This window comes from Musca domestica, unplaced genomic scaffold (genome assembly GCF_030504385.1).
Source record: "Musca domestica strain aabys unplaced genomic scaffold, Musca_domestica.polishedcontigs.V.1.1 31, whole genome shotgun sequence".
NCBI classification, from domain to species: Eukaryota; Metazoa; Arthropoda; class Insecta; order Diptera; family Muscidae; genus Musca; species Musca domestica.
In genome coordinates this window covers 6,378,757-6,396,045 of record NW_026712309.1, presented here as the reverse complement: position 1 = coordinate 6,396,045, position 17,289 = coordinate 6,378,757, and the positions used below count along the sequence as shown (strand labels likewise).

Here is a 17,289-nt window from a genome sequence, read left to right as displayed (position 1 = left end):
ATTGACTACATCCGATCCGCACGTAATTCCGATAAGTTTTGAAATAATTATGCAATGCATTTCGAACGATTTGTATCGAATACAATTGAATTTCCAATAAATGAATTCCTAATCTGAAGACGTTTTTTTTATATTCAAAAAATCTAAATTCACATTTGATGTAGAAAATTGACTTCGAAACAGATTTAATTCGATCTACAAATTTCAGAAATTTAAAATTGTACAATTTCAGACTTCGTTCGCATTAAATTCATAATTTTTCTAACGTTAGAAAGGTGTCTATGTGTTCTATATCTATCGGAAATAGCATTAAATCTTTGAATCAGTTTAGATTTGTTCGAATTGGTCACCTTTGGCACGAATTATGGCCTTCAAACGGCCAATGGCCTTCAAATACCGTTGCTCTGCGGTATTTTGGCCCATTCCCGGCGAAGCACCATTTAGCTCTTTTGAGTCTATTTTCTTTCTGTTGCGGTGTAAGTTCTTGCACTTTTTGGAATTTCAATGGCTTTACTCCGAGCTCATTTTTCAATATTTGCCGAATGGAATATTGCGATATGTTCAGCTCACGAGCCATTTTTCGGCCACGGGTTTGGATCAAGTCCCTTCTTTACTTTTCGAACAATTTCTGCTGATGTTGCTGTTTTTCGTCCACTTCCTTGACGTTTTAATCTTCGAATTATGATTCTTTGGAAACCAAAGAGGTCTTCTAGGTCCTTTTTATTTTTTTAATATTGTGTTACTCTCATGTGGAAAAACTGGAGAAGAGAAAGAAGAAATGTGCCTTCTCTATTTAGGTTAGGCTAGGCTTTACGTTACAAACTTTCGAAACGTCTATAAGCATTTCTTCTATGTTTTGCTTTACTTTCATTATCTGCTGGATTTTAACCGTAATTATTAAAAAAATTGAGTCGAGGCATTCAAATTTTAAACCTGCCGAATTTTTCCTGTAATTATTTTTTTTTCTTGTGTTGCACAGTCTTGTCATGTTCCACTTTTTTAATATGTCGTGTACTTCCATAGAGACTAATACATTTTATACCCTAATTTTGGATGCAGAGGACACATACCAATTTTGATTTTTTTTTTGTTTTCTTTGAAAAACTGTTGTTGGGGAAACATAAAAAGGAGTAATGCCCTTCTGTCAATTTACGAACTCAATCTAAGATTTGTTAAAATACGCTCTAAAAAGTTTTGATTGAATCGAACAATCCCTGCAAAAGTTTTCGTTGGTACCCACCAAACATCCGATATACTGGCAGACGAACGGCTAGTTCAACTTCTAATGACTCGAAAAAGTTTTCGTCCTGTTATATCAAAGAGAAAGCCATAAGGCTAAAGGCCACATACAGAATATTTCCAATATTTTTCCAATCTTCTCTCGTACCTCATTCCAAAACTTCTCCATTATCAACTTGTTGAAAAAATAACAACATCGTAATCGCAATATGGAATTTCTCGCTGTGTATTTGGAAATATGTGGGTCGATATCCGAGGGTTGTAATAGACTAAACGTCTATTTGTCTGTCTGTCTGTCTGCCCAGCATGGCAGTGTAGTTCGAAAAAAGGTATGGACATAACGGCTTGTAAATGTTGTGTTTTTATTCTTGTTGCTGTTGTTGTTATAATTAAGCCATGAATGAGTTAAGGAAACTAAAGTAGTGGCTGAAGAAATAGAAGCAGAAAAATTATAAATACAGTTGGTCAAAATTTAAATGGTTGTGGAAATTAGTGTTCCCAAGATTTATATACAACGCATGCCCAACTTGATTCGAGTAATTTGCGTATTAGAGTGCACATGGGTGTATGTGTGTGTGAATGTGTGTATGCGCGCCTATGTGATGTCAGCATGTTGTAATGGAGCTCTGCGTAAGTTACCTTACCCTGTAAGGCTGGTAGGCAGGCCGGCAGACAGCAACAACAACATTCGTTGAAGTTTTACTTGGATTCAATCAGTTTTGGACATTCACTCTCTCAGTTGGTTCGCCAGCCGTTAATACGCCCCCTGTCTTGTTTTGGTTAGCTGGTCGATCGGTCGGTCGGCATTCTCATATGCAAATTGTTGCGTTGGTGTTTTACAAGGTAAATTTGAATAAAATTAAAATCAAACAAGTGTAGATAACCAAAAATATCCCACATTGGAGGAAAAAACCTACTACTTCAGTCAGCTTGGCATGAATTTTTTTTCAAAGTTTAGGTGTGTGTTTGTGTGTGAGTTAAGCGGATATTTCTTTAGCCATTTATTTGTTTGCAAATTTTCAACATACATAGGTAGGTACATGGGCATGTATTGTATGTGCGTGTGTGTGTTTGTCAATTTTAAGCAACGCCAACAAATGTTACAGCCAAACATTCCAAAAAATAAAAAAAAAACAGCCAAAATCACATCTGCAACAGCTTTACTTCTGAGTCATTGCCTGGATTGGCTTGTTGCTGTTGTGCTGAGCGTTTTTATTTGTTGCTGCGTTTAATTCTGTGAATGATAATTTGCCGTCGTCGTCGTTGTTGTTTTTGTTATTTATTTATTTTTTTTTTGGCAAATTTAAACTCCACTTGGATTTTTAGTTGTTCAGCCATTTGCCATTTAATTAGACACAAAGTACGCTGATAATTTCGACTATTTCGAATGATTCATTTGTCTAAGCCATGTTTAGCATGGAAACATTTAATTTGGCTAACCTTGCCGGCTGCCAACCGAGCTACCGAGTGTCATTGTTCTGTTCTGTGCTGGGTTGTTGTTGCTGCTAAGAACGAACATTAAATGTTGGAGATTAAGTTTGTTGCAGTTGTCAAGTTTTGAAGTGAATTCGGGGGTAACGACAATAAAAAAAACAACAACGACACTAAGGATTAGAGCGATTAGAACGATGGCAATTTGAGATTGGGGTCAATCGTAAACAACTTCCTTGATTTGCAGCAAATGATAAACGTCAGATTGAAATTGAAATGGTTTTTAGTTTCGGCATCTAATTAAAATGAGATCATGTAGCCACTAAAAGAAAGTTCTTCGGTCAAAGCGTTTCGGAATAAACAGACGTGTGAATACCAACTATTGACCTATTTTCAGTTACGGCAAGTCCGATAATGGTGATATTTGGTTAAAACCAGTTTGAAAGTATCAGTATGTTTGCCATTAGATATATATCCTCAGCATTTGATCATATAAATATATCTTAATCTACCCTTCGGCCAAAACCATACAAATTTCTCAACAAAGTTTGGCCTAAATTTGGGGTTTTGATCTACAAACGAGTTCTAAGTCCTGTTGGAATGACCAAGGTCTGCGGCCAAAATGTTTGCGTGCCCAAGGCTTTAATACACCCTCCAGCGGCTGGCGGCCCACACCATCACCATGGCCAGCGCTTGAGTTCTGGTGTCCAACCGAGGGTGCACTTTTTCAGCTGACCTCTTTGGCAAGTAATCACGATCATTTTGTTTGTTTACAAACTGCTGGACAACGAATGTTTTCTCATCGGTGAAAACCAAATTCGGCGGCTTACCACTTTCGGCCTATCGAAGCAACTCCTTAGGTCTTTTGAGTCTACTTTCTTTCTGTTGCGGTGTAATTTCTTGCACTTCTTGGAATTTCAATGGCAAATGAGCTCGGGGTAAGCTCATTTTTCAATATTTGCCGAATGGAATATTACGATATGTTCAGCTCACGAGCCATTTTTCGACCACTGCGACGCGGGTTTCGATCAAGTCGCTTCTTTACTTTTCGAACCATTTCTGCTGATATTGCTGTTTTCTTCCGTCTACTTCCTTGAAGTCCGGCTACGCTACCGATATCACGGTAACGAGCGATGGTACGAGACACAAAAGATTTATTCACATTTAAATGCTGGAGTGTTCTAACGATAGCCACTTGTGGTTTTCCAGCCAAATATAAAGAAAACACACTATCACGCTTGAATTCCATTTCGAATAACTTTGTTTCTGTAAAATACTCACCAAAATGCTTTTGTACGCTGTCACTGGAATAATTTTAACAGCTGTCGGACGATTGGCTCAGAAATGAGAGCAGTCTGAAGTTGGCTGCAGTCATCTCACCCTGTAAGTTATATGACGATTTAAAATATGCTATGCTGCACAACTTCCAATACAGTTCCAGCTTCTACAGCTTACAGCTTCTCTAAAGCGATACTTCCTTATTTTCTGTATTTTGCAGAGGATATCAGAAACAAATGTCTAACCTAATTTGGCCCACAACAGTGTTTAAGTGGTTTTGTAGGACCAAGGTGAATTTTATATTTGAAACGTCAATAGGTTGAACATTTTTTTAAAGAAAAAATAATTCATGGGTCCTAACTGTATTTCTGAACTAAATGGTCTGTGGCTTTAGCATTTTTACAAGTGTAGACATTTCTCCCATTAGAGAATAGTGAGATTGAGGTTAATTCTTTGTGCTCAATTATTATCTCTCCAGACTCTTTCTCCTCAGATAGCCTACAGTAATAGATGTTCCAAGTTTCCCATTTTGTTTGACCTTTTATCAGCCATAGGGTCTTCTCAATTGATTGAAGTAACATACAATTTTTCCGACATCTGTTCCTATTCATCATCCCAGTATCCCAGTGAAATTTTGCGAACTGGAAACTTTTTCTATCTCCAAACCCTCCTGGAGTTTGCTTATGGCTAGCTTCCAATTGCTGTCTGTGGTCAACCAAGTATTTCCACCATAAACCTAAGGGCTAAGTATAAACATAGAACAAATTATGATCAGTAGGGAAAGTATGGAAACATTTTCGCTGGGAGAAGTCATTGGGACAGAGAGGTGCATGCGATTAGGGGCATAACCCACCTTACTATTTATACCTACCCCACATTGGTACAGTAAATGTCTTAAATGTTAATGATAATGTCTTTTCCAAATATGGGTCACCCATCAGTCTACACCCCCCCCCCCCCCCCCCCTCCTTATTGGCTGGTAAATCTGTTCACCTTACCACCCATTTTACTTCGCTCCACATATTGTGGTCGTTAAAAACAATCATCGAAACAACACACCTGATACAGGAAATTTGCAATTGCCAGTCCGTCTGGTCGGTAGGGCTAGGTGTGTGTTGTTTTTGTTCTATTGCAGTGCTGTTGAATGGATTCTTGCTACCGGTTACTGGCTGGTGGTGGTCGTCGATACATAATATCGATTGCCATTTGCAAATTTACTGTGTCACCCGCACCCTATTCCAAGTCAGTCAGCATGACGGGGACCCACTTGTGAGGCATGCAATGATGATGGCAAGTGTCTGTCTTACAGAGCACATTTGATGGTCTTCATCCAAATGTTGTAGTCTCAAGAAAACGAAGCAGAGGAATCAATGAAGCCTCCCTTGATTGTGATGTGTGGATGGTTGTGGATGATGGCGGCGAGTATGTGTCATTCATTCTTCTTGAAGCTGCTGAGGAATGTGTTTGAACAAAAAAGCCAGAAACTAAAATCAATCTGCAGGTTATTGCCATTTGCAGTTATTTGTTGTTTGCATATCAAAAGAGCGGCATTGTATGGATGGAGGCTTTTTTATGGAAATTTCAATCTTCAGTGGTGGAGAAAAAAGAGAACGGCAATAAACCAAGCCTGTGCGCGAAAGTAGTCCATAAAAGAATCGAAATCTGCGGGTATTGCGCCACTTTAATAACTTAATCGCCTTAATATCTCTGCTGCAGCGCCGACGACTTCTTTTCCATTTCACTGACTGGACTTTTAGCTGCTGCCCCTTTTCTTCTTGTTTTCTTCTCTGTGGTATCTTCTTTGGGTGTTTTGCCATTACCAGCAGTTCGCAAAATATTTATCTCAAAGAAGACGTACAGAGTTGCCTCAACAACAACAAGAACAATAACACCACATTTGTTGCTGTTGTTATTGTTATGGTTTGTTTACATGACCAAACTTTGTTGAAGACACTTTGTGGTCTTCTTCTCGTTGGGAAAGTTGAAAAATAAAATAAAAATAACACCAAAGCGAAAAATAAGATCTCAACATTTGACTCAACTTCACTTCAGAAGAAAGAGAATGGGAGAATTGGGGAAGCGGGCGGAGCCCAGATGTGTCTTTGTTTAAACAAAAGGGTTTGAGTTGCTACAATGATGCTCGCAGTGCTGAGCTCAAGTGATTCTCTTTGTGGGGTTTTCTCTTCACTCATATCTCTTTCCATATCACAATTGAATGACTGACTGCATAAATTGAAGGGTGGCAAGAGATCTGTGTGTGTGTGTGGGTTAAGGCAGCTCAGGGATGTTGATAATATTTATCTGGGGGAAAATCACGTGAATGTTATCAAGGTCGTTTTCACGAATCCATTTAGAATGCATTAATGAAAAGGTGTGAAAATCATAAAATGGGGATGATTGCATCGTGTGAATAGAATTCTGTTTATGATTGTTGCTATGATATTAGAGATGATCTTGGAATCAAAAATGTATTGCAGTGTCTTAGGAGATCTATCATAGAAATATAAAATCTTGTCCATTTCATTGAACGCCCCGTCTAGTCCATAGTCCATTATATAGTAAAGAGAGTTTTTTAAGAGCTATAGGAAAGTCCCGAACTCCCTTTTCAGTAAACCCATTGTTATGCGTGCTGCATGGCATGTGGCACCGTCTTGATGAAACCACATATCATGCAAGTAAAGCCCTTGCATTTTTGGCGCACCAAAATGGACAATTCGTTTTATTTACGTACACAGTGAGCCAAATGTGAGCTTCCTTACGGAACACAATTTCTCTTGTTTGAACTTTTTTTACAGACAACGTATTTTTATAAAAAAAAATTATTCAATTATTTACAAGCGTTGTTCGTTTGTAAGACGATTCATTCAAATATAGATCAACCTGAAAATGTTTGACGGTGAAACAAAATACGAAACGTATAATGTAAACTGTTTAAAATAGTTATGCCACAAAGATAGTAGCTAAAAAATCGGCCATTATTACAGTACCTCCCGATTTTCGGTATTTTCACTTTCTTAGCCATTAATTCCAAATTACCGCTAATGCAATTAAAACCTCTTAAATTTAAGTCTGAATGCATCAAATCGCACTTGTATTCGGCATTTTACACTCTCCGAATATATAAGACCTTGTTAAAGGTCCACCTTTTGCTGTAGCCTACATGGAGCTATATCTTCTGATATACGTTATTTCAAAGGTTCCAGTCCCAATTTCCGACTAAGTTGTCTGCTATTCGGTATTTTTGATTCTCGTGGAATAAAATATAAGTGCAAGAAAAATAGCCATCATCGATCCAGGTTTTGACGGAACAACTGGGATGATGTTCCATTATAATTATCTTAAAAGGTGAGATAGGACTGCATTGCTTGATATGAGGGGGGCTGTATTCGCTGTAAAGACCGTCGACTGATACCCATTTGCGAGTCACGTCGTCTGGTCGATGTCGACGGCGCTTTCATGACATCCTCGGCTACAGCAGCAATCTTCTCTGCAGAACGGATACTCTGGGGACTGAGGCGAGCGGCTAAACGTCGCAGTGTTTCTCCAGTAGGCGTAGGACGGGCAGGAAATCTGCGGCGAAATTCACGTTGTGCAAAAGTCACCGACCGATTGATTATTGGTCAAAGTAGTCATCAATATTCCGGGTACTGGAGCAGTGTAGCGTAAAATTGTTTATTAACGTTTATTATTGCGCTACCTTGTAGAGATTTTCCCATTATTGGAACTACAAAAATTATATTTTTAATTCTATTTGGAATCTTTGCATCACTGATCAGCCATTTTATACCCTCCACCATAACGTAAAGTATATATATTCCTGATCAGAATAAGATTATAAAACGATTTAGCGATGTCTATCTGTAAAATCGCGATAGAGTCCACATTATTTTATCTAGAATTTGGCACAAAATTTATATTATATGCAGGCTGACTGGTATTAAAAATGGGCTATATAGGGTTTAGGTATAGGCCCCATTCAACAAAACCACCTGATTTTCGGTAGTTGAAGATTTCTGTCGCAATATACAACCAAATTTCCAGAAACTTGACAATTGGGGTTCTCGGTAGATCAGTTCTCTCCTTGCAAAAATATGTTCGATTTATGTCCACTAATTGGTATGACCCCCATATAACGGTAAATCCCCATTTTCGGTATTTTGAAAGTTTCTGCCACAACTTCCAACCAAATTAGATAAAAAATATGAATTTCGATGTTAGGGTTGTTTCTTTTAATTAAAACGGGTTGATATTCTAAGTTAACATATTCGACTCTTTTCATTATTTAATTTAATAAACATATCGGTGGACGGTATGAAATGTTCAGCCCGGCCTAACTCAAAGCCCTTTTTTAATTTTTTTCCTTATAAAACTTTTCTTTTTATGAAATCATTTATCCATACAATAAATCACTGCTGCAATGCCAACCCTAATATACAAAACTATAAAAATGGAGAACAACATTGAATTATGTGAGAATTATGGAAATGAGTGGCTCTCCGAATGTTCTCCGAAGCAACCAACAACAACAACTTGTTTCTGCCAATCCAACAATAAAAGCTAAGACTTAATACTTAATTCAATTAAATGCAAATGTACGAACAGTCATACAGCGTGCGTTTTTATACAAATGATGATCTTGAGTCATTCGAGCACTTTGGTAGCGCTCCACCACCTCCACCCCCAAACAAAACAAAGTTGATCTTTACTCTCTCTCTCTCACTCATTACAACAAACAACTCCATAGGTTCGGTATTATGTCAACACATTTGTTGGTGAGCTGTTCGTTGTTTTTTGGTTTTGTATGTGGGATGTTGACGATGATGGTGGCGATGTGGAGAGCAAGAGAGAATTGAGTGATTCTCCATTGACTGGGGGCGACTTAATCGTCTCCCAAAACTACTTCCATTGCTTAACCTCTCTGCCTACACAGAATTCCCCATCAGGTGAGAGTGTGTGGCTGGGTGTGTGAGTGCGTGTGGATACATTCGAGTACACGTCGTCGTCATTGCCGTCGTAATAATGGCAATGCATTTAACACATCGGTTGGTTGATTGTTTGGTTGAGGGGGCAATGTCGCCGTCTCTGCTGTCGCAGTCGTTGCCATTGTGGTTGTGTCTGTGACTGTGTGTGTGTGTTTTTGTTGTTAGTTGTGTGTTATTGTTAAGTTATGAGTACTTTTGTGGCAATTTCGTATCGATTTTGAGTTTAGTCCAATTTGAACTACGGTACCGAGCGGTAGTCTCTTCTTCTGAAATTGTTGAGTTGAAGCCACAGAAAACGATAAAAAGAAAACGAGCAAAACAAAAAAGAAAGAAATAAAGAACAAAAATTCAGCAATTGTGTGATTTTTGAGAAAATGTTGAAAATTTGTATGTGTTTTGTTTTCTGGTTTGTGATTGTGAACGTTAACGCCAAAACCCTTCCCAAAGAAAACTATTGAAAAATAAAAACAAAATATTGATTGGTGTTGTTGTTATTATTAGTAGCATTCTTGTTGTTGTTATGCACCTGGAGTAGCTGGAAAGAGGAGTGGAGTACACAACACGAATTGTTAAATTGTTACGCGTTACGCGACAGAGTCGTGTTAAATTATCTTCTTGTTGTTGTTATTAATTGATGTTGTTGTGTTGTGTCGTCCCTTCAAGTGTTGGTGTATCTGTGTGTTGCGAGGTGTCCGTGTGCTAGTGACGAGTGTGTGATGTATTCTGAATACGAAAACTAACAATTTTCTCCAAACGAAAAGAAAGAACAAAAGAAAACCAAAATTTCGTTAAAAGCAAAATTCCAAAAAATAAAAATCAAAACAAATTCCAAAAACAAAGAAATACCCACCAAAAAGGATACAAAATGAGCATTCAAAACTACAACAACAACGATGACTGAACCCAACTTGAAAGAAATATTTGAGAAGGCTGTTTACTCTGGCATACATGGCAAGATTTCAGTTTCATTCGTTTGGAATTGTTGGAATACCTTTGGCCATTGCTGCGAATATCAACGACAGCAACAACAACAACCACCACCACCACAGCAACGAGACAGAATCATGTGAAAAGAAAGAAAGATACAAAATCCACTGAAAAATAACACCAGCAGCAGCAGCAACAACAACAACAACAAAGTTGGCAAATACTGAAAAATATTGGTTTGAGCCAAGTTTAGATCTTGGTCGTCATAGTTGTTGTTGTCTTGCTCGATGGCTGGCTGAATGACTGGCTAGCTGTCTCTCGGTGTGTGTGTGTGTGTGTCTGTGAGTGTGCGCGGTTTGGGTATGGCTTTGTCAGACATTAAACCACTGGCCCAAACGATCATAGAAACCACCACAACGAAAAAGAGTATGACTCGGTCGTCTAAGTTAAGCTTAGTGACTGACGATGACTGTGCAACTGACTGACCAACTAACTAACTGACTGACGAACCGTCGATTTGCCTTTTTGTTGTGTGGCTTAATTTCAATTCATTGAGTTAACAACCAGTTTTGTTTATTTGATTTTCGTTGTTGTTGTTGATGTTTTTGTTGTTGCCATACAACTTTGGAGACTCTTGAGACTGGGTCGAATAACAACAATGCAAACCATACAAAAACATCATCATTGCCATCATCGTCGTCGTCGTCGTGGAACGCAGAAACAGTAACGCCACCGCCAACCACCTACCTACCAACGTCCCTGTCTTCCCACCGCCACCTAATGAATGTCCGTCCAATTGTCCCAGCCAGCCAGCCAGCCAACGACTTTTTTGTATCTGCTGTCATCTCTCGCAACAAATGCCAGCAGCCAGCAAATGTGGATAATCGCTTGGCCAGAAAGGCCCAAAACGAACTACTCTGCGGCGGTTGATCTCTGTGAAAGCCCAATAGTAAATGTACAGGCCAAGTTTACACGTCTCTGATGATCTTTGAGCTTTATTTTGTTGTTGTTGTGGGGAATGGCAAACACGCATTCACGCACCCATTTACTCTTTGCTCTTTGTGGTATGGCGCTCTCAAGCGAACAAAAAGAACTTCCCAAAAATATCAAAATAAGTATCTGAAGAATGTATGTTTGGGCTTTCCCCCTTCCTGCTTTACGTTTTGAGTGCCTAAATCCCCGAATGTTTCTCACGTATTTTTCCTTGCGTCTTGTTTTGTTTATTTACTTGTGTTTTCTTCTTCCGTTTATGTTTTCTGATTTTTTTCTACCTGTCCCACCTCAATGTGCCTTCTAATGCTGGCCGAAGCATAGAACAAGAAATGGCAAAAAGACAAAGATAGGAAAAAATGCAAACCAATCAGACTTTGTTTGGGCATGCGACTTTTTCGGCCACTGGCCCAACCCAAAATCTCTTCCTAACACAAGGAATTCCATTTCTGGGAAACTCCTGTTTTTGGAATTCCTATGTTAATTTGTTTTTGGATAGAAAAAGTTTCTATATTTGCCCAAGTTTCTGAGAATGCGAAGTAAGTCCACACTGGACAGACGAGACTTATCTTTCGACTTTGTCCCATCGACTAAAAATTTATTTTTTTTATAATTTTGGATTTTTATAATTTTGACGGGTAAAGTTTGGCCAGGAGATTATAAGTTTGATTTTTAGACATATGGTGGGCATAATTGTTGGTTCTTATGAAAATGGAACAGTTGATCAAACATTTATTGTCTCAAAATCGAAAATAGATTACGAACAATCGTAGACTTTTCAATACTAATAGTCAATTAATCGAAAGTCGACTTGCGAATCCATAATGCAGACCTGGCGAACTGTTCAGGATCGTGACCGGTAGCTTGTCTTTATGTTGGATACCGCTGTGAAAACCTCCCACACCGCCCATTTTTGTGGCTTTTATGGATCCTGAATTGTTTCGAAAATGAAAAATGTCTCTTTATCTATTCCCTAGCCTCTGTGAGATTGGTAGAGCAACTGGCGACTTTAACTCTACAACATTGTTTAAGGGCAGGGCAGAAGTGATCTTTAACTGTTTGCCCATTTCGTCGCTAGTCGCCTCGAAACCATTCAAGGATAGGGAAACTGGTATGTCAGATGAGCAACTTTTTCTGAGGGACTTGGACACCAATCCTCCTCTCGTCCCCATCCCTGGTTCCGAAGAAGACTGGGCTAAATAGATATCCAAGTATATCAGCATAAAACCTATGACACTGAGTTTTCAAAAGAATGTACTTAGGGAGGTCCTTTTTCACCACTTTCATGCGGCTTTGAGACAGATGATTTCTATAGATCTTCGGAAAAAGATATATCTCTAATTAATCCATTTTTTGTTTTTTTTTATGGACCTGGATCCAAGTGAAACTACACTTACCACTCCACTTCGTTTCAAGTTCGTCACATTCTTTTACTAGCCATCATGTGTCGATATTTAAGTGCCAGGAGAGGCTTTACAAAATATCTCAAAAGGATCCTATGAATGATGATGGTTGTGCTCATAGATTTTTACAGATTGTTTTTTACTTTGGAAATTTATCCGAAGCTAGCGTCATAATTTATTTTGGAGAATTGGTGCTGTAATTTGACAGTCGAAGCCCTCAAAAGACTGATCGAACGCTCTTTTGGAAGTTCTATTGATCTTGGCAATTTATGTTTCTTTTGGAGATTGAACCTTTTGTGTCTAGTTCTGTTCAATGAACGAGTTCGTTCGTTGTTTAGTTAATTTCTTCGATCGTTCACAGTTTCAGGTCAATTAACTTTAAAGTTCATTTGATGATTAGAGTATTTCCTCATTGACTCTATTGCATAGATTAATGTTTTTCAAAACGAAAGTGACTGCTTTACAACATTTACTGATCATACCGACGAAGCAAATCGTTTTTTCGCCCTTTCCGATTTTTGATAGGACGATTTTGATGAAAATCTATTTTTTTATTGTTTTTTTTTTTTCGCTTTATGCTTCCTTTCTCTTTGTTTATCGGCTCATCGTCGATCGATCGGTCCTTCGTTGAGAATTACAAATAACGATTCTGACTGACCTAGTTCAGTCATTCATTTCAAGGTTTCGAACAAGGTCGCACGTAAACCGCACAAGCGTAGTTATTGCATCTCTTGAACATTTCTGATTCGGATTTGAAATGTAATTGCTTTTTAAGTGTTTTTATAGGCTTTCTTAATTTCTCTTCAGATTGAGAATCGTTTATTTCTTAATTCTTTATTTGATTCTGAGACATTTTATCCTTGGGAGTCAGGATTTGTTGTTGGTATTTTCAAGAGCGAATAAATATTTTTTGAATTCATTGCCACGTTTTTCTCAAATTATATTTTAATTGTAATTGAAATGTGTAAAAGTTGATGGCCTCGACACCATACCCCATGAACATACAATACCTAACCAAACCCAATCGAATCCAAGCCAACCGTTATCATGCAACACTGTTGCATGTGCTAGACTCCTCGCTGTGGAAATTGTTGCCTGGCCTTTCGCTCGTTTGTTTTTTACCTTTCGCTTCTTTTACCAAAGACCCAACGGAAAGCCATTCAATATTTTCCATTTGCTTTTCTTGTGTTTGCCCATGGTTTTCATTCAACATTTGGCTTTCATTCATTCAACAAGTTTTGCCATCAATTTCCCATTGGTATTATGGGAGTATGATTTCACCTTTTCTTTTATTTCTTTGTTGGTTGCTAGTGGTGGTGCTGGTGGTGGTGGGGATGAGGGTTTTCCAATAGTTTTTTTTTATTCTTTTTATTTGAAATGAAATTAATTTGATTTTTAAATCATAAAATCAAAACATTAAAAAGTGATTTGCATCAGGAAATCTTTCAAATGGAAATTGAGCCAACATTCACTTTGCCGGGAAACAGCAGTCAGGCCTATTTTATTTGATCGTGAAGTCTTCATCGCTCTCTTCAATTAATGTTAAGAGAAAGAGAGAATGTCATTGTTTTTCTTTTTTTCTTTATCGGGTATTGCTTTATTTTCCCCTCCACTTCACGCATATCTCCCCTTAATAAATATAATTTATCATATCTAATCGAGTTTATGAGGAGTTGTTGTTTTTGGTTTTTGCAACCTTTTTAATTTGTTTTGCCTTTTTTCTGTCCATCATATTTCGATCCATTGCGCTTGACATTCAGGGTTTCTTTTGTTGTTGCTACGATTGCGATTCAATGCGAACGATGATCGTAGTGGAACTGAACTAGAAAACAATAGGTTGTGTTACGATAATGATAGTAATTGGATGATGACGTAGTTCCCGTACTGCCAATGATAATGGCCTTAAAATAAACTTCGAGAGTGAAGAGGGAGAGAGAGAGAGAGATAGCTTCGGAGAGTGGTAAGATTACGAGAACGGTGGCAATCAGACAGATTGAAATATTTGTGTGTTTTCAAATCGAAAATGAATTTAAATTCATCTGAAAACGACGTAATGCAAATTCTTTTCTTCACATGAAATATTGATATGCTAATTTTGTTGGAAGCGAACGCAAAACCTGTTTGCCGATTATTAATTCACTGACCAGGTGGTTGGTGGTGATATTATCATCATCATTTCGTCGTTTATTTAAATATTCTTTACCCATTTGTAAATTTTATTGAAATCAGAGAAAATAATTCGTTTTAACACCTGTAGACAGTTTGGAATCTTAACCCATGTGAGAGAAGTGGAGCTGCAGAATTCTACAGGGACATGTCTTAAATATATACATACTTACCAAGAGATATATAAGCCATAAATTGTCCATGTCAAACATGTTTCATTGGACCGATCGTTATATGGGATATATCAAATTCTAAAATACTAACAATTTGAAAGGAGAACCTCTCAATACAAGAAATACTAAATAATGTAAAACATAGGCTATGGGTAAGAAGTCGACTAGGTCTATTTTTTATATAAAATGGTATACTTCCCTTAGTCCTGATTATGAGTAGGCAAGTTTACTGCCAGCCAGTGTTATAGTTCTCTTTTGAACTTGGATTCGGATACAAAATCCGGTTATTATCCGGTTCTACAAAACAAAATGGGTCTACAAAAGCTTATGGAAATACCTATCCAACAAATCATATAATTTTGTTTTTTTAACCCGGTCCGGAGCAATGTAAGATAATTGGTATGTTTGTACCAGAACACTTTTAAAAATGCCTAAAAGGTCGAAAATTGACCCATTATGGGGTACTAAGATCTCCCTACAATATTAAAGCCTATGTCTCTTGCCTTTTCAAAATGGTGCCAAATGTGCTGATATCTCTTGTAGTTTCGAAGTTTTTAGTGGTCAAAATCATGAAATTGAGATTTTCTTCACTAACTGTATATAACCTATATAGCTTTTTAAAGTAGCGGGCCTTCGATCGGGGCTTTAGAAGTTCTCCTCTGGTGTATGCCCAACACCGCGATCCATAGTTCTTCCATAGTTTTTCTTAACTTTTTTCATTCTAGGAATTGTGCCCAAAAAAAACCAACGTTCATACTACCCAAAGGGATTATGTCTGTTTTGAAGGCGGATATAATCCCCACTTTATTATGGGGGTTATGACCATGGGGATTTTTCCGAGCACCACCAAAGTTAAAATCTTCTTACCGAACTGCTGCCAAAATGAGTGTGACTTTATATCTAAATTATTATTTTTCGTTTACTGGTAATGCAGAAGGTATGTGGTTATCATTACCATGTAATGAGGCTATATTATTGTCATAAATTTCAGATTTATTTTCATGATGATCACAATTCGATTCAACATCTCTAATTTCCTTATGTGATCATCACTGAGAGTTGACAGATACTTTATCTCGAAGCTCTTCTTTAAAAGGGATATAGATCCTTACCGTTTGGATCCAGATTTGCCTTTCAAATCAATATTGTGGGATTTTGACAGATGTACGATACAGGTACTTCCATCTCGATTAAAAGTTATGTGATTGTAATAGGATTATCTTCTCTCTCTCTCCCTCTTCCCCCTGCATTTGAATGACTAATAGCCCTATCGAATTTACAACAGAATCGTCCAATCCATTGAGCACATGGAATTTATAAAATATTCATTGAATTTGTTATGTTGTCGATCGCTGGTGACATCAAATTCCAAAAACAAGTACCAAATGTTGTTGTCAACATTTGTACAGATGGCTGGCTGGCTGGATTGCCATATTACAGTGACACTTCAAATATGTCGCCCAACAACAACAAGGCCAATTCAGAAATACCATTCTTTGCATGAATTTTATTGCATTTAATAGAAGAATGACAACCCAAGAAGATGGCAGGCCGTAATGTTGTCATCATTCTCAAATAAGATTTGCTGTCATTGTTTGCTGGTGATGTTTGAAGACAGAATTATAAATTCGAACGTGGGTTGTGGCCGAATGTGGGCGAAAAAATAAAAACATTAAATATATGTGCGTTCAGTTATGGCAATACAAGATTCCAAATTTTCATTGATTTTCTAAATTTGCCACAAGTTGTTTTCTTTCAATTAAGAAATTACCATAAATGGAAATAACGAAACGAAATTGGGCCACCATCAAATGCCTCTCCAAGTTGTCCAGTCGCCAGAACAACAATGATGAGCACCTGCTCAGCATTGGCGATGACGACACCCTTATTCCAAGAGCTGATCTTATTTTTCATAATTTCTTAGATCATCAATCTTACTTAGTTGATTGGGTGGCTCCAATCACAGATATTGTGCTTTATTAGACTGGACTGGGGGTTGGCAAGCTCAGCTCAGCTTGATGTTGACATAATTTAACATTATGGGCGTCATTCACATTGTTTGTTGTTGGAAAGTGGGGAGAGGGGGGTGAGAGGGGGATACCTCACAAAGGCAACGGTGTATTGTGTAAATTGTCTCCAATTGACAATTGCTTCAAATTGAATTTCCAACTAACTTGCCACTCGCCACATCATCCAGCAGCAGATTGCCGGCAGAATTAGCGCGTGTGCAACAGTCAGCTGCGGTATTGTTGCTGCAACATCTGCAAAGTACAATAAACTGAAGTATGCGATCTCATTGCATTTGCTAATAAGAGTTCTGTCTGTCTGTCTGTCTGTCACAATTCATTGAAATAAACAAATGAAGGTGGGGTAGAGATAATGTGGTACGGCTTGGTGGCAATACGAAGAGAATTGAATAATGGCGATATATTGAATTACAAATAAAAACGTAAACAATTACCAACGATGAAATTCAATGACCTCAGAGGCGGGATTAACGCTGTAGTGGCCATAATCAAATACACTGTGAGAAATGTGATTCATAGCTAGGGTGTTTTATGATATCGAGTATTGCTTCAGATATAGGCCAAACATTGAGATCATTATCTCTTAACTCAGGGTGGTAGATCAAACGAGTTGTCTATTTTCAAAAAGTCTAATGTTGAAGCTCACGAATGTGAGCTCGCATTACCCATATCT

At 37.9% G+C, this 17,289-nt stretch overlaps 1 protein-coding gene across 24 annotated transcripts in view; it reads left to right on the top strand.

Moving 5' to 3' along the window:
• Positions 1-17,289, top strand: part of LOC101893893 (microtubule-actin cross-linking factor 1) — a 204,558-nt gene that overhangs the window by 59,667 nt on the left and 127,602 nt on the right. For 9 of the 24 annotated variants that reach the window (XM_059125023.1, XM_059125038.1, XM_059125025.1 and 6 more), the window contains exon 1: positions 9,144-9,317. The exons of 5 other annotated variants lie outside the window; for them this stretch is intronic. The gene's annotated coding sequence lies outside the window, so the exon portion shown is untranslated. Of the gene's footprint in view, positions 1-9,142; positions 9,337-17,289 lie in introns of those variants that run through there. 10 more of the 24 variants (XM_059125039.1, XM_059125032.1, XM_059125030.1 and 7 more) reach the window with 6 other exon arrangements.